General features: G+C 35.6%; 1 non-coding gene across 1 annotated transcript; it reads right to left on the bottom strand.

Annotated features, from left to right (window-relative positions):
* Positions 1–1,117: 1,117 nt before the first annotated feature.
* LOC131840010 (U6 spliceosomal RNA) lies at positions 1,118–1,224 on the bottom strand. The gene has a single exon (XR_009357130.1). It is a non-coding gene; the product is annotated as a U6 spliceosomal RNA (small nuclear RNA).
* Positions 1,225–21,878: the final 20,654 nt, after the last annotated feature.

Genomic DNA, 21,878 nt, shown 5'->3' with positions numbered 1-21,878 from the left:
CACACCGTTCAGAATGGCTAAAATGAACAAGTCAGTCAATGACAGATGCTGGCGAGGATGTGGAGAAAGGGCAACCCTCCTACACTGTACGTGGGAATGCAAGCTGGTGCAACCACTCTGGAAAACAGCGTGGACGTGCCTCAAAAAGCTGAAAATAGAACTACCCTATGACCCAGTGCTTGTAGTACTGGGTATATACCCTACAGATACAAACGTGGCATTCTGAAGGGGCACATGCACCCAAATGTTTATAGCAGCAATGTCCACAATACTTAAACTATGGAAAGAACCTAAATGTCCTTCAACAGATGAATCAATAAATAAGATGTGGTATATATGTACAATGGAATGCTATGCAGCCATCAAAATAAATGAAATCCTGCTATTTGTGATGACGTGGATGGAACTAGAGGGTATTATGCTTGGCGAAATAAATCAATCTGAGAAAGACAACTATCATATGATCTCCCTGATATGATGAAGTGGAGATGCAACATAGGCGGTTTCGGGCGTATGAAAAGAAAAATAAAAGAAGATGGGATTGGGAGGGAGACAAACCATAAAAGACTGAATCTCACAAAACAGACTGAGGGTTGCTGGGGGGAGGTGTGTTGGGAGAGGATGGTGGGGGTATGGACATTGGGGAGGGCAGGTGCTATGGTGAGTGATGGTGAGTGCTGTGAAATGTGTGAACCTGGTGTTTTACCCCTAGGGATAAAAACACATTATATGTTTATAAAAAAATTTTTAAAAATAATTTAAAAAATCCATTAAAGAAAAAACACATATTGCAAGCCCAGAGCTAATCTCATATTCAATCAAAAACGTTTGAAAGTTTTCCCCTTAAAGATCAGAAGAAAGACAAGTGTGTCCACTTTCACTACTCTCATTTGACATAGTACTGGATGTCCTAGCCAGAGAAACAAGGAACACAAAGAAATAAGAGACTCCAAAAAAAAAAGGAAGAAGTAAAATTTTCTTTTTTTGGATAACATGAACTTACATGTTAAAAAATCCTAAAAACTTCACAAAAAAATTTGAATAAACAAATTTAGTAAAGCTGCCAAATACAAGATCAATATATAAAAGACAAGAATTTTGTTTTGTTTCATTTTTTTTTAATATGGAATGCGTCCCAGTTTTTCATGTCATCCTTGTTCAGTGATCACGCTAATCTTCTCTGCATCATTCCAATTTTAGTATATGTGCTGCCAAAGTAAGCACAAGACAGGAGCATTTTAACACTCTAATGATGAACTATCTGAAAAAAATAAAGAAAACAATCTAATTCACAATAGCATCAAAAGTAAAAAATACTTAGGAATAGATTTAACTAAGAAGATGAAAGATCTGTACTCCATAAACTATGACATTGATAAAGAAATTGAAGGAGACACAAATGGAAAGATAGCTCATATTTATGAATGGTAAGAATTAACATTGTTAAAATGTCCATACTACCGAAAACCATCTGTAAATCCAATTCCTATCAAAAATCCAATGTTAGGGGTGCCTGGGTGGCTCAGTGGGTTGAGCCGCTGCCTTCGGCTCAGGTCATGATCCCAGGGTCCTGGGATCGAGCCCCGCATCAGGCTCTCTGCTCAGCAGGAAGCCTGCTTCCTGTTCTCTCTCTGCCTGCCTCTCTGCCTGCTTGTCATCTCTCTCTGTCAAATAAATAAATTAAAAATCTTAAAAAAAAATCCAACATTATTTTTTTACAGAAGTAAGTAAGGAATCCTAAAATTTATATGAGACCATAAAAGACAACAAATAATCAAAGCAGTTCTGAGAAAGAATGAAGATGGGAAATTACACTTCTTGATTTGAAACTATACTACAAAGCCCTCATGCTCAAAACAAGAAAGTATACTGGCATAAAAACAGACCAATAAACAAGTAGAACAGAATTGAGAGTCCAGAAATAAATCCTTTCATACAGTCAGCTAATATTTGACAGGGGCCAACATATCTAATGGGTAAAGATAGTCTGTACAATAAATGATATTTAAAACTGAATAGTCACATAAACAGTATGGAACTGGAACCTTATATCACTCATAAGTCTTAACTTGAAATAGATTAAAGACTTAAAGGTGATGCATGAAACTAAATTTCCTAAAGGAAAACATAGGAAGAATTCTCCTTGACAGTGGTCTTGCCAATAGTTTTTTGGATACCAGACCAAAAACACAAGCAAAAAAAGCAAAAATAAATAAATGGTATTACATCAAACTAAAGTTTCTGCATAGCCAAAAAAAAGAGAGAGAGAATGAAAACACAATCCACAGAATGTAAGAAAATACTTCCAAATCTTATATCTGAAAAGAGGTTAATAACCAACAGATACAAATAGAAAAAAATATATAATTTAAAAAATAGCAAAAGGATCTCAATAGACTTTTTTTTTTCAAAAAAGTTATATAAATGACCAACAGGAGCATTAAAAAGTGCTCAACATAAAAATCTCAGGGCAAAGTCCTTATGTTGTTGTTGTTGTTTACCTCTGAAAAACACAGCAAGATATTAGAATATATACTACCAAAAAATTGAAACTAACAAATTTTGGTAAATATTGGGGAAAATGGGGAACTTATGCACTGTGATAGGGATATAAATTTGTATGGAAAACAGTATGGAGATGATTCATATTATTAAAAGTAAAATTACCATATGATTCAGTAATCCCACTTCTACGTATCTATCTAAAGGAAACGAAGTCACTGTTCAAAGACATATCTGCACTCTTATGTTCATTTATAAAATTATTAACTCTAAGCAAGAGATGGAAATAACTTCAGTATCCATTAATGGATGAATGAATAAAATAAGTATGGTAAATATATACTATGGAATACTACTTAACCATGAAAAATTAAGAAATACTGCCATTTACAACAGCATGGATGGATCTTGAAGGTATTATACTAAGTGAAATATTTCATAGATTTTATATATTTTTTAAATTTATGTATTATGATATCCCTTACATAGAGAATCTGAGGAAAAGGAAAACTAATGGAAACTTAGAGTTGAGTTGACAAGGGGTGAACCTGGGGTGGAGTAAGGTGGTCAAAGGGTGCAAACTTGCAACTATAATATGAAAAAGTTCTGGGGATCTAATGTACAGCATGATGATCATAGTTAATAAAATATACATACTTTTTTAATTGTGCTTCCCTTCATTAAACTTTGCATATATCACATTCTTACAAGTTGAAAGTTTATAGCAATCTTGTATAAAAGAGGCCTGCTGCCACCATTTTTCTAACAACATTTGTTCATTTTGTGTCTCTCTGTCACATGTTGGTAATTCTTGCAATATTTCAAGTTTTTTCATTATTATTGTATTTGTTATGGTGATCTGTGATCAGTAATTATGACCCACTGAAAACTCAGAACTAGTTTACTTAAGGTATATACATTGTTTTTCTTTAAAAAAAATGCTTTTGAGCAGTACAGTATAGTGTTTATTTTTTATATGCACTGGGAAACATAATTTTTTATATGCACTGGGAAACCAAAAAAAATAATCATTTGACTTAGTTTATTGAGATAATCACTTTATTGAGGCAGTCTGGAACAAAACCCACAAGACCTCTGAAGTTTAACTCTACTGTACTATATACATAAAAGTTGCTAAGAGAGTAGATCTTAAAATTCCTTATGATACATGCATGAAAAACAGTGGCAACTATACGAGATAGTAGATGTATTAACATTTTTATGTAGATTATATTGCAATAAAGATGTATACCAATTTATCAAATTGTACAAAATTTACACAATGTTAAAAGTTTGCAATGTTATAAGAAATCATTTCTTAAATTTACAAATTATAATATGTTGTTTTTTTTTTTCAATAAAGCTGGAAAAAACTTTTTGTAGAAATAATCTATTTTTCAAAAAAGGAAGTAAGGCAGTAGAAACTGCAACTAACTCTGAAATAATAGAATATAAAATCCATTTTCGTTATATACACTGTGACAAAAACTATTACTTAGTTTACAATGGAGCAGTACTTATGAAGCATGAAGGATGGTCTATAAATAAGGCTGAAAGAGCTCAGTTTTAAGGTTTAAATTTAAAATCTTCTTTTGAAATACTAAACTGACCACCCAGTTTTCCAAACATCAATGTCTTAATTGCATGAATTTATTTCATACAACTCTATAATCTAGTTTCATAAGAAAGCAGCATGCAAATTTTGAATAAGACAGACTTGCTTAAGTTTCTTTATGTTCAACAGTAAAGGATACCTCCCTAAAAATAAATAGAAGAAAAATCAGCATATTTATTATGATAATTATTATTCATAATGAGATTCATATTGAATTAGGGAATATATATCCTCACAGGGGGTAAAGTAAAATGAAATTTATTTTGGTAAATGAATAGCCAATACAATGCCTCAATATAAATGAATATTACCATTTTGAACAATATAATTACTATTACTAGAATTATTATAAGTATAAAAATAGCTATCATTTTAGCATGGAATAGGAGACTCTCATGCTCCATGCTTCATCACATCCACACAACAACGCTGCATAATAAGTATTATCATCACCATTTCATGGGTGAAAAAACTGAGGCTAACACATTTAGATAACTGGTTTATGATTACATGGCTAGTAAAGATGCATCACACTAGTTTAGGCTTTATGATTTCAGAATTGTACTCTTTCCACTGCACATTCTAGTACTCTGTAAATACTTGGTCTCTTTTCATTTGGTTCTTTAATTTTTTTCATGTGGTGATGGCTTAAAGCTTCATTTAAAGGAAGCTTAAAAATTTCATGTAACCAAAAGTTCCCAAGAATTAAAAATGTCATGGATCTAATGTAGACATGGATATCATTAGTTAATGGGTAACTATATATTTTCCACTCTAGTGAGATAACAATCAGAGTATTTTTCTAAGTTTTAGTCTCTCAGTGTTAAAAAGGATTTTGTTAAAATAGAAATATTTAGACAAAGGTGATCAAAAGTCTGGATCAGGTCACCTTAAGATAAATATTAGGAAACTGAGGAAACAAATGGAGATTTGAACACTGAGCTAGGATATAATGAATGGTTTCAAGTATTTAGTAGAGTATAGAAAAGCCCTTTAAAGCCTGGTCTTAGCCTAGCATTGCAGCTTCTGGGATATCTGTCTATCTATCATCTATCTATCTAGATATAAATTTGAAAACTTTTTTAACTTAAAGATTTTGAGAAATAGAACATAATCAGCACCATAGAAGATCTGTTTATGATAACAACCTAGCCCCTCCTCCCAGTTTGTTTATATTCTCTCTTATTTAATGTAACATTGTGCAAATAGACCGCTACTGATCTGCCGTTATGAATGAAATAGCTATAATCATCTGTTTGCATATCCTGGTGAAAATATTCATTGAGTTCCATGTTGTATTTCTAGGAATGGACCAAATTTTTATTTTTATTTTTAAGTTTTCTAAATATTGTCCAACTTACCTCAAATATTTTTATTATGGGCACTTTCATTCTTTCACATTCTTGCAAGGCAATTATACTGTTGTCCAATATGGTAACTGTGTAATAGTATGTCATTTTAGGTTTTAATTTATTTTTAATTTAATTTAATTTAATTCCAGATTCATAATAAAGATAAACAGTTTTTATATATGAGTGGCCATTTGGATTACCCTTTCTGTAAAGTATGTGCTCAAATCTTTTGATATCTTAACATTGTGTCATACTGACTTCTTTAATAGTAGATTTTCTGAATGAACTTTTAGCTGTGTAGGTCTTCTCTATTTTATTTTGAACTTGTTTTCATTTCAAAATCTTTATATTTATTTTCATAATCTGCTTTTATTTTGCTTTGTCTATTATCTATCTATCTATTTATTTGCAAGCAAGAGAGAGTGAGCAAGTGAGAGCGCAGGGAGGGATAGAAAAAGAAGGGAAAAGAATCTTAAGCAGGCTCCAGACTCAGCACAGAGCCCAACTCTGGGCTCTATTTCACAACCCTGACATCATGACCTGAGCCAAATTAAAGAGATAAAATAAAATTAAGGTGTTAAAAAAAAAAGGAAAAAGAATTGGAGGTTTAATTAAGTGAGCCACCCAGGCACCCCTGTGGTATCTTAAATTAGCTGTCATATCTTTAAAGTTCTAGAGTATCCATTTGGTTAATTTATAAAACCTTTCACAATATCATTTTTCGTTTCAGTTTTTTGTTCAATTTGCTTCCCCTCTCATTTCTTTGAGCAGAGTAATCAAGCCATTTTACAATCTTTATTGATCATTTTAACATAATACTTAATCCCATTTTGTCTATCAAATCTTGTTAATGGTTTTTCTTTGTGTGCTTTGTTACATTTTGCTATGTTCAAGACATTATATTTGAAACTCTTATTGAGTAGGGATAATTAAGAGCTATAGTAATGGTATGGTCCCCCTTGGCAGGATTTTCTCTTATATCTGAGACTCTACAAGACAATCATACTCCAAATTCAGTGATTGGCTTTCTCAGTTTACACAGAAGGCAAGGTAGGCTATAGTCTTATTTCTGCTTCTCCTTGTGCTTTGGGGATCTCAACTTAAATTTGGGTTGTACCAAAGTCCTCAAATTTGATTGCTGCTGGATTTTGAATTTTGTTTCTCTAGTATCAAGAGTCTATTAACAACACAGCTCAGTGTGTTTTAGCAGTTTCAAATGCTCTCATAGCTAAAATGGCTTCAGGGCATATATCTCTAGGCTCTCATTGTATTTCATATTTTGGCCCAGTAATCCCTCACTTATTTTTATAATCATCCTGATATTTTTAACCTTAAAAGCTATTTTGTCTGGATTTTTAGTTGTCTTAAGTAGGAGTTTTTAGATCACCATTACTAGAAGCAACAACAAATATACATGAAAATATCTGCAGTAGTTTATCACATCTTTATGGCTTTGAACTTCCATAAGCTGAGGCATCCTTCTCTAATCACTTAGGCAAACTCCAATTTACCCTTTAAAACAACACAAGAATTGCTTCATTTAAGAACATGTTCAGGGATGACTCTTCCCCACTGTTCTTACCAACATTCCCACACACTCTTTGCTACCTACACCTTGTTTATGAACTTTCATTAGGTATATCAGCGTGACCAGAATTTTGCTCTATTGTATTTTTGTCCTTTAGAGCTTTAATTAAATATGAATTCCATAGAAAGTCTGTCCCTTTTCTTTCAAACCTGGGTTAGTTATTTCTTCTCATTCTTTGTCAGAAGTTATTTTATTAGAGAAACTTATAGCTCTATTGTGACTTTGGAGCCTTTACAGTTTTTCGACTGGAAAAATCACCCATCCCTGAGATTTTTACGCAGCTTCCTAGCTGATATTATTCAGAAATCTGTTCAAAACAGACTTTTTCAGGGAGGCCCTTTCGGACCACTCAGTTAAAAAACCTCTTCTCAATCACTGCTCTTTTTAAAATGTGCTTATTTAGTTCAAATATGCATCTCTATTAAAGAAAAACCAGTACGATTTTTTTTTAAGTTGGCTTACCTATTATCTATCTCTCCCATTAAAATGATTCCTCTGGGCTGGGGTTTTATTGTGCTCATCTTAGGCCAGGCACTCAATAAATTGTCTCTGAATGATTGAATTGTTTGACTCCCTTGCTAGATTCTCAACTTCATGAGGCCAAGGATTGTTCTATTCAGTCCTTCTTTATCCTCAATGTCTGTTATATTGTAGTCACTTACGTGACTAATGGGAAAAATCACAGAAAGAAAGAGCTAAAACTACAGAAAAACCCTGTAGGTTCAATAACACAAAGCTTTCTAAAATTATTTAGCCCAGGAATTGAATACTGGCTGCACTTTTGATTTTTTTTTACAATACCATTGTATTGAATTTAATTTAATGGAAATACTTGAATGGTAGAATAATAAAAAAATTATAAAAGCAACTTGCTCCTTAAAGTAAGAATTATATGGGGCATCTCTTCTAGAAGCAAAGTTTTCAAATGTCAAACATCTGAAAGCATAGAAGGAGAAGTAAGAGTGTGAATTGTACTTCAATGCTCTTTTCTTTATATTCAGCAAACAGCTTCATTCACACCTTTCCAATTTTTTCAACTCTTTTGACAAAGCCTTCAGAGGAGTTACTGCTGATGACAACCATCACAGCCTAACAGGAGAAATTTTATAAAGAAAAATAATAGCATGTTTTTCCCAAATTGTTAAGGATATGGTGAAACTCTGTCAGTTTCAAAGGAGGAATGTGCAATTCCATGCTTATATAATCATAACTTATTTTAATAGTGGCTTTGCAATTTTTCAGATATATCCATTTACTGAAACCACTATCAAATAAACAAAAACAAACAAATTAACAGGGGTTCGAGACAGAAATTATCTAATCTAAAAATAGCACATGTTCACAGAAGACACAACACATATCCCAAGTACTACTATAGGTTTCAGGTAATAGTCAAAACAATAGTAAAAATGATTCAGACCCTACCAGTCAAATCATAAATGGGACCTTAACTGTAAATCCTTATCTTTAGATCAAAGCAGGTAATTGGGTGCTGAAGATACATTACAGAACTAATATGTTATAGAACTCCTCTGAAATGAGTCATTTATTCCATCACTTTTCCTGCACAGCTGCTGACCCATGTTTTGGTTCCTGGAAACAGCTGCTACCCTGTCATACTTCTTAAAAGCACATATATTGATAACTCTACTCATTCCTCCATTCCTCTGTGACTGTCACTGTGTTAAAATGTGGAGTCAGCTGACTCACTTGTGGTGGTAATAAAGTAGATGCGTTTGCAAAGTATTTTGTTATATCTAAAAATGCAAAAACCAAATTACATTGAAATCATAAGGGGTGTTTCAGGGAGAGCTGTAGGATGTGGTTTCTTGTGTAATCCACAGAGATTAGCTCCAACACATATTTAAACTCTCCTCTAGGAGCAACCTTAGTGGTAAAGCAAGAAGATAAACAGATGTATACACACTCTGGCACAAAATTATCACTTATGTTTGGCTTCCTAGTCTCCTCGTGTTACTTATTTATCTTAACTTCTCTCTGAAATCAGGGAACACAGAATCTCAATCAGTTGACATTTTTCTACTGAATTACCCAATAGTCTGATCATACCCCTAAGACTTTTTAAAATTAGTTCACTCATAATCCCAAATCTGCTTTGCTTCCTCATCTTAGTACACTGTAATTTGATTTCAAAATGAGGACAGTTGTCAGTAATGCCACATTCATTAATCTCTTTTACAATTCCATGTGCTTATAACTATGAAGATATGTTAATAACATCCATTCCAATAAGCCACCCTAAATTTATTATCATGAAACAAGACCTCAAGAAAGAGAATTCAAAATCATCCATGTATTTGCAACTTATTGCAATAAAGCCTTTATCAATAGACTTCCCTGTGCACATGGTGGGCAAATTGCTGTTGAAAACCAGCCAGATCTATTACAAGCTTTCTCATGGCTTCTAGGTAACCCAAGTGAGCCTTTATTGATACTGGGAAGGAATAAAGCAGGGAAGAGATAAACAGTGCTGTAAGAATTGGCTAGACAAAAGTAATGACTCTCATTACAAAGTGAGTATTTTAAAGCAAAAGAGCCTGTTGGGAATATTGTTTTATAAAATAGTGGTTTTTTAAATTAACTTTTTAAAATTCAATTAGGTAACATATAGAGTACCATTCGTTTCAAATGTAGATTTCAGTTATTCATCCATAGCATATAATAGCTAATGCTCAGTACTTACTGTTATAGCTTCTTGAAAGCAGAATTTTAACCCACTGAGCCACCCAGGCGCCCTTGAAAGCAGAGTTTTAGATCACATTTTCTGATTACTTCCATGTCGTACAACACTTTCCTGCTAGCAACCTTCAAAACATACTGTTTGTTAGAGGAATTTCTTTAATAATAAATAAATAGGAATTTATTTAAATTTATAAATATATAAAATAAATAGGAATTTATTTAAATTTATTTAAATATTGCACACTGTTTCATTGTTCATAAATAGGTGATGATATTATAGCCATTAGTTGGTAGCACTGATATATCACTTTCTTTTTACTTCTCAGTGCGTTCTCTTTACACAAAATAGATATATCTTTTAAAAGAATCTGAATCTGTGGCAAATTTTTAAAAACCCTATACAGTAAAGTTTATCATTTTAAGTAATCTCAATTATCTTCCTCAATTGTGATATCCTTCTATTTAGGCCAGATATTGTATGAGGGATTTGAAGAGACATACTTTTCTAAATTTCACTTTTCTCATCTGCAAAATGCTTATCATGATCCTACAATTTTTTGATGAAAATTTATTTATTTATTTTAAGATTTTTTTTTATATAATTTTTTATTTTTTATAAACATGTATTTTTATCCCCAGTGGTACAGGTCTGTGAATCACCAGGTTTACACACTTCACAGCACTCACCAAAGCACATACCCTCCCCAATGTCCATAATACCACCCCCTTCTCCCAAACCCCCTCCCCCCAGCAACCCTCAGTTTGTTTTGTGAGATTAAGAGTCACTTATGGTTTGTCTCCCTCCCAATCCCATCTTCTTTCATTTATTCTTCTCGTACCCACTTGAGTCCCCATGTTGCAACACCACTTCCTCATATCAGGGAGATCATATGATAGTTGGCTTTCTCCGCCTGACTTATTTCGCTAAGCATGATACTCTCTAGTTCCATCCATGTTCATTTCTTTTGATGGCTGCATAGTATTCCATTGTGTATATATTCCACTTCTTCTTGATCCATTCATCTGTTGATGGACATCTAGGTTCTTTCCATAGTTTGGCTATTGTGGACATTGCTGCTATAAACATTCGAGTACACGTGCCCCTTTGGATCACTATGTTTGTATCTTTAGGGTAAATACCCAATAGTGCAATTGCTGGGTCATAGGGCAGTTCTATTTTCAACATTTTGAGGAACCTCCATGCTGTTTTCCAGAGAGGTTGCACCAGCTTGCATTCCCACCAACAGTGTAGGAGGGTGCCCCTTTCTCCGCATCTTCACCAGCATCTGTCATTTCCTGACTTGTTGATTTTAGCCATTCTGACTGGTGTGAGGTGATATCGCATTGTGGTTTTGATTTGTATTTCCCTGATGCCGAGTGATATGGAGCACTTTTCATGTGTCTGTTGGCCATCTGGATGTCTTCTTTGCAGAAATGTCTGTTCATGTCCTCTGCCCATTTCTTGATTGGATTATTTGTTCTTTGGCTGTTGAGTTTCCTAAGCTCTTTATAGATTCTGGACACTAGTCCTTTATCTGATATGTCGCTTGCAAATATCTTCTCCCATTCTGTCAGTTGTCTTTTGATTTTGTGAACTGTTTCCTTTGCTGTGCAAAAGCTTTTGATCTTGATGAAATCCCAATAGTTCATTTTTGCCCTTGCTTCCCTTGCCTTTTGCGTTGTTCCTAGGAAGATGTTGCTGCGGCTGAGGTCGAAGAGGTTGCTGCCTGTGTTCTCCTCAAGGATTTTGATGGATTCCTTTCGCACATTGAGGTCCTTCATCCATTTTGAGTCTATTTTCGTGTGTGGTGTAAGGAAATGGTCCAATTTCATTTTTCTGCATGTGGCTGTCCAATTTTCCCAGCACCATTTATTGAAAAGGCTGTCTTTTTTCCATTGGACATTCTTTCCTGCTTTGTCGAAGATTAGTTGACCATAGAGTTGAGAGTCTATTTCTGGGCTCTCTATTCTGTTCCATTGATCTATGGGTCTTTTTTTGTGCCAGTACCATGCTGTCTTGATGATGACAGCTTTGTAATAGAGCTTGAAGTCCGGGATTGTGATGCCACCAACGTTGGCTTTCTTTTTCAATATCCCTTTAGCTATTCGAGGTCTTTTCTGGTTCCATATAAATTTTAGAATTATTTGTTCCATTTCTTTGAAAAAGATGGATGATACTTTGATAGGAATTGCATTAAATGTGTAGATTGCTTTAGGTAGCATAGACATTTTCACAATATTTATTCTTCCAATCCATGAGCATGGAACATTTTTCCATTTCTTTGTGTCTTCCTCAATTTCTTTCATGAGTACTTTATAGTTTTCTGAGTATAGATTCTGTGTCTCTTTGGTTAGGTTTATTCCTAGGTATCTTATGGTTTTGGGTGCAATTGTAAATGGGATTGATTCCTTAATTTCCATTTCTTCTGTCTTGCTGTTGGTGTAGAGAAATGCAACTGATTTCTGTGCATTGATTTTATATCCTGACACTTTACTGAATTCCTGTATAAGTTCTAGCAGTTTTGGAGTGGAGTCTTTTGGGTTTTCCACATATAGTATCATATCATCTGCGAAGAGTGATAATTTGACTTCTTCTTTGCCGATTTGGATGCCTTTAATTTCCTTTTGTTGTCTGATTGCTGAGGCTAGGACCTCTAGTACAATGTTGAATAGCAGTGGTGATAATGGACATCCCTGCCGTGTTCCTGACTTAGCGGAAAAGCTTTCAGTTTTTCTCCATTGAGAATGATATTTGCGGTGGGTTTTTCATAGATGGCTTTGATGATATTGAGGTATGTGCCCTCTATCCCTACACTTTGAAGAGTTTTGATCAGGAAGGGATGTTGTACTTTGTCAAATGCTTTTTCAGCATCTATTGAGAGTATCATATGGTTCTTGTTCTTACTTTTATTGATGTGTTGTATCACATTGACTGATTTGCGGATGTTGAACCAACCTTGCAGCCCCGGAATAAATCCCACTTGGTCGTGGTGAATAATCTTTTTAATGTACTGTTGAATCCTATTGGCTAGTATTTTGTTGAGTATTTTCGCATCTGTGTTCATCAAGGATATTGGTCTATAGCTCTCTTTTTTGGTGGGATCCTTGTCTGGTTTTGGGATCAAGGTGATGCTGGCCTCATAAAATGAGTTTGGAAGTTTTCCTTCCATTTCTATTTTTTGGAACAGTTTTAGGAGAATAGGAATTAGTTCTTCTTTAAATGTTTGGTAGAATTCCCCCGGGAAGCCGTCTGGCCCTGGGCTTTTGTTTGTTTGGAGATTTTTAATGACTGTTTCAATCTCCTTACTGGTTATGGGTCTGTTCAGGCTTTCTATTTCTTCCTGGTTCAGTTGTGGTAGTTTATATGTTTCTAGGAATGCATCCATTTCTTCCAGATTGTCAAATTTATTGCTGTAGAGTTGCTCATAGTATGTTCTTATAATACTTTGTATTTCTTTGGTGTTAGTTGTGATCTCTCCTCTTTCATTCATGATTTTATTTATTTGGGCCCTTTCTCTTTTCTTTTTGATAAGTCGGGCCAGGGGTTTATCAATTTTATTAATTCTTTCTAAGAACCAGCTCCTACTTTCGTTGATTTGTTCTATTGTTTTTTTGGTTTCTATTTCATTGATTTCTGCTCTGATCTTTATGATTTCTCTTCTCCTGCTAGGCTTAGGGTTTTTTTCTTGTTCTTTCTCCAGCTCCTTTAGGTGTAGGGTTAGATTGTGTACCTGAGACCTTTCTTGTTTCTTGAGAAAGGCTTGTACCGCTATATATTTTCCTCTCAGGACTGCCTTTGTTGTGTCCCACAGATTTTGAACCGTTGTATTTTCATTATCATTTGTTTCCATGATTTTTTTCAATTCTTCTTTAATTTCCCGGTTGACCCATTCATTCTTTAGAAGGATGCTGTTTAGTCTCCATGTATTTGGGTTCTTTTCAAACTTCTTTTTGTGGTTGAGTTCTAGCTTTAGAGCATTGTGGTCTGAAAATATGCAGGGAATGATCCCAATCTTTTGATACCGGTTGAGTCCTGATTTAGGACCGAGGATGTGATCTATTCTGGAGAATGTTCCATGTGCACTAGAGAAGAATGTATATTCTGTTGCTTTGGGATGAAATGTTCTGAATATATCTGTGATGTCCATCTGGTCCAGTGTGTCGTTTAAGGCCTTTATTTCCTTGCTGATCTTTTGCTTGGATGATCTGTCCATTTCAGTGAGGGGAGTGTTAAAGTCCCCTACTATTATTGTATGATTGTTGATGTGTTTCTTTGATTTTGTTATTAATTGGTTTATATAGTTGGCTGCTCCCATGTTGGGGGCATAGATATTTAAAATTGTTAAATCTTCTTGTTGGACAGACCCTTTGAGTATGATATAGTGTCCTTCCTCATCTCTTATTATAGTCTTTGGCTTAAAATCTAATTGATCTGATATAAGGATTGCCACTCCTGCTTTCTTCTGATGTCCATTAGCATGGTAAATTCTTTTCCACCCCCTCACTTTAAATCTGGAGGTGTCTTCGGGCTTAAAATGAGTTTCTTGGAGGCAACATATAGATGGATTTTGTTTTTTTATCCATTCTGATACCCTGTGTCTTTGACAGGGGCATTTAGCCCATTAACATTCAAGGTAACTATTGAGAGATATGAATTTAGTGCCATTGTTTTGCCTGTAAGGTGACTGTTACTGTATATGGTCTCTGTTCCTTTCTGATCTACCACTTGTAGGCTCTCTCTTTGCTTAGAGGACCCCTTTCAAGATTTCCTGTAGAGCTGGTTTGGTATTTGCAAATTCTTTCAGTTGTTGTTTGTCCTGGAAGCTTTTAATCTCTCCTTCTATTTTCAATGATAGCCTAGCTGGATATAGTATTCTTGGCTGCATGTTTTTCTCATTTAGTGCTCTGAAAATATCATGCCAGCTCTTTCTGGCCTGCCAGGTCTCTGTGGATAAGTCAGCTGCCAATCTAATATTTTTACCATTGTATGTTACAGACTTCTTTTCCCGGGCTGCTTTCAGGATTTTCTCTTTGTCACTGAGACTTGTAAATTTTACTATTAGGTGACGGGGTGTGGGCCTATTCTTATTGATTTTGAGGGGCGTTCTCTGAACCTCCTGAATTTTGATGCTCGTTCCCTTTGCCATATTGGGGAAATTCTCCCCAATAATTCTCTCTAGTATACCTTCTGCTCCCCTCTCTCTTTCTTCTTCTTCTGGAATCCCAATTATTCTAATGTTGTTTCGTCTTATGGTGTCACTTATCTCTCGAATTCTCCCCTCGTGGTCCAGTAGCTGTTTGTCCCTCTTTCGCTCAGCTTCTTTATTCTCTGTCATTTGGTCTTCTATATCACTAATTCTTTCTTCTGCCTCATTTATCCTAGCAGTGAGAGCCTCCATTTTTGATTGCACCTCATTAGTAGCTTTTTTGATTTCAACTTGGTTAGATTTTAGTTCTTTTATTTCTCCAGAAAGGGCTTTTATATCTCTCGAGAGGGTTTCTCTAATATCTTCCATGCCTTTTTCGAGCCCGGCTAGAACCTTGAGAATTGTCATTCTGAAATCTAGATCTGACATATCACCAATGTCTGTATTGATTAGGTCCCTAGCCTTCGGTACTGCCTCTTGTTCTTTTTTTTGAGTTGAATTTTTCTGTCTTGTCATTTTGTCCTGAGAAGAGTATATGAAGGGGCAAGTAAAATACTAAAAGGGTGGCAACAACCCCAGGAAAATATGCTTTAACCAAATTAGAAGAGATCCCAAATCATGAGGGGGGAGAAAGGGGATAAAAAGAGGTTCAAAAAGGAAGAAAGAAAAAAAAAAGAAAAAAAAAAGAAAAAAGAAAAAAAAGAAAAGAATTTAAAAGAAAAGAAAACACCTAAGAAAAATATAAAAAAAGAAAATATATATATATTAGATAAACTAGTTAAAAATCGTTAAAAAAGAAAAAGTAACAGTTAAAAAAAAATTTACCCGAAGGCGAGAAAAAAAAAAACAAAAAATCAAAAAGAAAAAAATTAAATTAACTGCAAGACTAAAAAAAAATCACAGGGAAAAAGCCATGAGTTCCGTGCTTTGCTTTCTCCTCCTCTAGAGTTCTGCTGCTCTCCTTGGTATTGAAACCACACTCTTTGGTAGGTGAACTTGGTCTAGGCTGGATTTCTTGTTGATCTTCTGGGGGAGGGGCTTGTTGTAGTGATTCTCAAGTGTCTTTGCCCCAGGCGGAATTGCACCGCCCTTACCCGGGGCCGGGGTGAGTAATCTGCTTGGGTTTGCTTTCAGGAGCTTTTGTTCCCTGAGTGGTTTCCGTAGAGTTCCGGAGGACAGGAATACAAATGGCGGCCTCCTGGTCTCCGGCCCTGGAGGAGCCGAGAGCCCAGGGCCGCACTCCTCAGTGCGCGCTCAGAGAACCGCGCCCAGTTACTCCCGTCTGCCTGACCTCCGGCCGCGCTCTGAGCTCACCAAGCCTGCGACCGGTTCAAGGTCACCCCGAGCTGTGAGCTTACTGTCGGCTCTGTCTCTGTAGCCGGCTTTCCCGTTCCAATACCCACAAGCTCTGCGACACTCAGACACCCCCGATCCTTCCGTGACCCTGCGGGATCTGAGGCCACGCTGACCCCGCGTGGGCTTCGCCCCGGGTAGCCTCTGGAGCGATGTCCCTCAGCGGAACAGACTTTTAAAAGTCCTGATTTTGTGCGCGGTTGCTCCGCCGCTTGCCGGGAGCCGGCCCCTCCCCCCGGGGTCTATCTTCCCGTCGCTTTGGATTCACTTCTCCGCAGGTCCTACCTTTCAGAAAGTGGTTGTTTTTCTGTTTCCAGAATTGCTGTTCTTCTTCTCTTCGATCTCCGATGGATTTTCAGGTGTTTGCAATCTTTAGATAAGCTATCTAGCTGATCTCCGGCTAGCTGAAGTAGTCTCAGCCAGCTACTTCCCCGCCATCTTGACTCCTCCTATTTATTTTAAGATTTTATTTCTTTATCAGAGAGAGTGGGCGAGAGAGCAAGCACAGGCAGACAGAATGGCAGGCAGAGGCAGAGGGAGAAGCAGGCTCCTGGCCGAGCAAGGAGCCCGATGCGGCACTTGATCCCAGGACGCTGGGATCATGACCTGAGCCAAAGGCAGCTGCTTAACCAACTGAGCCACCCCGGCGTCCCTTTTGATGAAAATTTAATCTGTATAAACAATATATTTGCTGTAATGCGTGGTTCATGGAAAACATCTTATTTAATTATAAGCAACAACAGTATTAGAAATTAAGTAAATGTGTCTATAATATTTAAAGTTTTAACACATAATTCCAGTGCTTTGCCTTATTTTCTCAAATCCCTTTACCACTTTCACTGACAGAGTCAAATGTACTTTTTCTACTAGTAGCCAGCTCTTTGTCTTTTGTCAGAAAGATGCCCTTGTGAATTATTTATAATAGAGATATTAGCAATAATAATAATAACAATAATAATAAATAGCAATGAAAATGTTAAAAAAAAAGTTTTCTTAACTAATTAGGGTTCCTAGTCTCCTCAATTAGAGGAACCACCTCTGGCAAGCAAATTAATCTGCAAGACATTCCCAGAATTAACAAGTCAGTCAGATATAGGGTTGTCCATAGACTGAAAGGTGAAGCAAAAGGACTAGGTTTGAAAAATAGGTAAGGACAGTGAAAAAATTGATCAAATTTTTGGGCAAAATAAATTCTTAGGTGTCCTTTCTTTTTTTTTTTTTTAAAGATTTTTTCTTTATTTATCTGACAGAGATCACAAGTAGGCAGAGAGGCAGGCAGAGAGAGAGGAGGAAGCAGGCTACCTGCAGAGCAGAAAGCCCGATGTGGGGTTCGATCCCAGGACCCCGGGATCATGAACCGAGCCGAAGGCAGAGGCCTAACCCACTGAGCCACCCAGGTGCCCCCTCTTAGGTGTCCTTTCAATGGAGTCCTGTTCATTATGTAGCAGAAACTCTGGAGATTATCTCAATCCATTGGAGTCACCCCATTTATTAGCTTGCTATTGACAAAGTTATTTACAAACTGTAGAGCAAGAGGTTATAATGTAGAAAACTGATGGTAATGCACAAGATTCTTGTTAACAATAATGCAAGTTAGTGATTTTTCATTAGAAAACATAAATTCTATAACCCAAATTATGGGCCCAGAGCACTTCTGCTGCACAACCCTGCTTATATCCCAAATAACCATGTGAACTAGTTTTAATATCTGCTTCTCTTATTAATTTTTGAATAAAAATTCTTGACACAAGTATTTTATAATTGTGTGATAATCATGCATTTAATTTCTTGGAGAACAAAACACACTTTAGTATAACTAGGTTCGTTCACAGAACCAGCCTTAATAACACACTTCTATATGTTAGAAATGATGTAAGAAATGTAGAATATTGGGCACTTGTTTGGTATTCTTTGCCATGTTTTGCACTATCTAAAAAGAGATCAGTGAACTTGGACTGGAGTTAGTAGACATGGAAGAAAATAAAATATTACAGAGAAGAATACTCTGTGGTCCACAACCTAAACGGGCTGGGATTCCCATCATTTGGATCCCTGTAGCTTTACAAAAGTCAATTAAATTTTTGTATCTCCGATTAAAGTTGATTCCCCAGTACTTTTTCAAACATCTCTTGTAAAGTATTGTTTCCCAGAAAAAAAGGGATTTTGCAAATGTATCTGCCTTTGTCTCTGGTCATGATCTCAGTCAGGATCCTGGGATCGAGCCCCATATCGGGCTTCCTGCTCATTAGGGAGTATACTTCTCAGTCTCTCTCTGCAGCTACATCCCCCTGCCCCACTCATGCCCTCTCTCTCTCTCAAATAAATAAATACAATCTTTAATTTTTTAATTAAAAATAAGATAAATAAAATAAAATAAAAAGTCTGGTCTTACTGCCCCATTTAGCTCCTTTTTTTTTTTTTGAGTTGTATTTAAAGCAGCATGAGAGAGCATGAGGCTCTCAAACTTTAAAAAAAAAGAAAAAATTGAGTTTTGTTAGGATTTAAGATCTTGTTTGCTCGACAAAAACGTTGGCTTTGTTAACATGTGAAAATTAACAAAAGAGAATAAGATGGAATTCTAATGATTTTTTGTAGAAAATAAAATTTCCTCCAACCCAATTACATACAGACCCATTAAGTAAATTCATTCCAAACCAACCTTTTCTAATAGTAATGCATCTGTGTAAACAGGGTCAACCCAAGGAATAAATAAATATTATTATTTTTTTCCTGTCTCTTCCACAGTCACATCTGGGTGTATTGGAAGCAAGCCAATTATCTATCTTATAAGACATGATATCATAAGGAAGGGTATTCTGTCCATTTGGAACAACTGAAAACCATTGTAATTTTATCTTGGTGCAGTAACTTGAGATGGCACAGTGTGGGTTATGAATATATTTTATTTTTTTTACTGGGAAGAAGAGATTATAGAGATATTGGTTATCCAAGAGAGACTGACAGGTGTTGATAGTTGCCAGGTCAATATCCATCTACTTTTTCCCTTAATATCAGAAAGCACTGAGGGATTGACAACAAGGAAACTTAAAACAACATCAAATATTTTATTGTCTCTTTTCTAGTTACATTGTAACCATATGACAAAGTATCAGTCGTACAAGATATCATTCTCTTTTACCTCTATCTTTCTGCCAGAAATGTGGGCTTAATAGTGAGAAATCCAACAGCAATTTTTGCAACTATGAATAAAAAGCCATGAAAACCTCTAAGATAGTTCACTTGACTTTCTTAAGACTCTGAACCAACACCAGAAAACACTCTGTAGTCTTCTTGTTAAATGAAAAAATATGGTTAAACCACTTTTGACAGTCTACTACCTACAGCAAAATGTAAATCTTAATTGAAATATGTCCTCTCAGCTGTGCTTAAGCAACTGAGTCCTGAGCTTTTCAGGTTTTCAGTCTGAAAGAGTACACCTCTGGTGCTCTGAAAGAGAAGAGAAAGGACACCCTGTTCTCCATATAAATTAAAGAAGAGAAATCTGTGCATTTAAGTGGGCCATATAAAATTTATCAAGCAATTATCTCCTAACTCCTTCCTATCCAAATTACCTGATATGCTCTCCCTACTCCTTTATTCCACGTTACTGCCTTTTCCAGGATTCTGTCTCACGTCACAACATGTCTTCTGTTATTTCCTTCTTGCAAGCTAGTTTTGTTTTCTCCATCTAAAAAAATCAACAATCATTGTGTATTTCAATTCCCATTTTCCTCAAATGCATTGATTCTTCTTATCTATTACTCTTTTCTCATACTCAGTGTCTTTGTCTTTATGGGGTTTGTACTTTGCTTTTCCCCATATTTTACTGCCATTATATAATCAAATCTAATAACTTCTTAGAGAAAGTTAGAAATTCCTGCATAGCCACACGTGAACACAAAGTCACTGATTTTTAGCAAACCTATAAGATAGTCAGACATCCATTCAATTTCTTTTTTTAAAGATTTTATTTATTTATTTATTTGACAGAGAGAGATGACAAGCAGGCAGAGAGGCAGGCAGAGAGAGAGGAGGAAGCAGGCTCCCTGCTGAGCAGAGAGCCTGATTTGGGGCTCGGTCCCAGGACCCTGGGACCATGACCTGAGCCGAAGGCAGTGGCTTAACCCACTGAGCCACCCAGGCGTCCCTCCATTCAATTTCTTAACTGAGTCCCAAATGCATCCTGACTTCTAACCTAAACCTAAGTTCTACTTCTTACACGTTGTTATATGACCAATTTCTTTCAGTTCAGTATTTTGTAACATTTAAATATTAATCAATTGATGCTTTGTTTGTGTATTTCTATGAAAATAATTTGAATACTGTAGATTTATTGTTATATTTATAGATTTATAATCAAAGTTATCAGTTGAAGTTTTTGGAAATTTCAGATATAATGATTAACCTAAAATGATACTGCCTCAAATCCCTCTGATATCAAGGCCCAACACCTGATTATAGCCAAACCTGTGGTGGATAGTTCCATGGGAAATTGCAGTTACTTAACACTGATAGCATCTCATGTTCTCTCTCTCATTTTAGAATGTCTCCAACATAACCCAAAAGTGTAGGAGAGTTAATGTCCTCTGAGGACAGCTCTCAGTGAAGTGGAAATAAGAACCATAGGTAAAATGGTCAGTTTTCAGGTCTTCATGAGGACAACTTAAAGAAGTTTCTCAGGACCTTTCAGTAAAAGCAAGCCTTCATTTTCTATCCACAACAATTATATCAACAATGTACCTCTTTGACAAAGTTGCTTCTTCACAGTATCACTTTCCCATTCTTTTCTACCTTGGATAATCTCCCAGATAAACTAACAGTACTCAAATCCTTTGTCCTACTCTTTGCTCTCAGGATAAATGGAGCCAAAAGACTTAGATTAATATCAAGTTCTGAATGGGATCTTAGAGCTATTTCTGTCCAGATTTTCATAAACATAGGGACCTTTGAATTATCAGGCTATAAATAAGTTCTAAATGGGGGGGGGCAAAAGCAAAAAGTAGAAATTTTTATGTTTGATTTTTAATCATGATTAATTGACTTTATTGATTATTAAAAATACTAACATTATAAAAGTGTGGATCTTTGTAAAACAATGTCATAATGTAAGAAAGAAGTTGCATAGTCCTTTTGAGAATATTAAACCAAGTGTTCAGGTGCCATCTAATTTCTTGTTTAATCCAGAACTTTGGTGTGCATCATCTTGAGGAATAGGATTTTGAAGTCCAGACAGACTAACGGGAAACTGATCCAAATGTGTGTGTTTATATTTCTGCTTTTGTTGTAAAAATCAAAGTGCGATTGCTGGTTTAAAATGGTAAAACTAATAATGTTCATGGACTCTATTATAAATTTTCTAATTGTATGGGAAGAATCCAAGAAACATAGAATTAATTGATTTGCAAATTCTCAAAGAGCTACAGGATTAGGTAGTGGTATGTTCTGATTCAACAGCATCATAATGCAGCATTTTATATGTGTGGCTAATGGATATTTTCATGAATGTTTGCTAGCTAGTCAGCCAATACAGAGAAATATTAGGTAGGTTAATTACTCACAGTTGTGTTTAATAAAATGAGAGAAATATATCAAATGACACTAATAATAATAATCCTATA

This window comes from Mustela lutreola, chromosome 8 (assembly GCF_030435805.1).
Source record: "Mustela lutreola isolate mMusLut2 chromosome 8, mMusLut2.pri, whole genome shotgun sequence".
Classification (NCBI taxonomy): domain Eukaryota; kingdom Metazoa; phylum Chordata; class Mammalia; order Carnivora; family Mustelidae; genus Mustela; species Mustela lutreola.
The sequence above is the reverse complement of the archived record's forward strand: the minus strand, read 5'-3'. Positions and strand labels throughout refer to the sequence as shown.